Genomic DNA, 735 nt, shown 5'->3' on the forward strand with positions numbered 1-735 from the left:
TGGCGAAGCAAACGAGCAGCTGCGTCCTCTCCTCGCCCCGCCACTAAATAAGATAAAGTAACATGGTTAGGGGACAAAGCAGAAGACTTCCCACAATGCCTCGGCGAAGGCTTGGCCCCGGCATTCACCTCCGGCGCCTGAACGCAGMGCAGCAGAGTCATGAGGCGGGAGCAGGGGGCGGGGTGTCGACGACACCTGGAGACGTCACGTTAGAGCTGCTTGTGAWTGGCAGGGACAGGCCTGCGGCAGAGCAGACTGTGTGGGCACAACCAGACGGGCAGGAATGGAAACCTAATAACAGGTTCCTGAACGCCTCAGCGTTTTGTTCTTTCAGACTGACAGCTGCAGCTTTAGGATGGAAAATCAGACTTTACTGAACGTTATAAAAAGTCTTTAAAGGCTATATATGATGCTTTTAAATCCTTTTTCATATTTAAATCCTTCATTTGGGGTCTACTGTATATAATTTGGAAACGCAATGCCTTATTGTAACTCCACAAGCCCCCTTTTCACCCCTTTTCAACTCGTTTTGAGGCTGTCTCTTTAAATCCAAACAAGGCGCTTCACATCCCGCCCCCTCTTGCTTCCAGACCGGTTCATTCTAGTTTGATAGAGGGGTTTACGACTATATAGCTGCGCAGAAACTTTTTATTTACAAATTAATTGAACACAAAATGTCAAAGAAAATAGAAAAAACTGAACAGATTGAAAAATATGTCTCAAATAGAATATGAT

The sequence above is a fragment of the Austrofundulus limnaeus genome, unplaced genomic scaffold, assembly GCF_001266775.1.
Source record: "Austrofundulus limnaeus strain Quisiro unplaced genomic scaffold, Austrofundulus_limnaeus-1.0 Scaffold545, whole genome shotgun sequence".
NCBI lineage: Eukaryota > Metazoa > Chordata > Actinopteri > Cyprinodontiformes > Rivulidae > Austrofundulus > Austrofundulus limnaeus.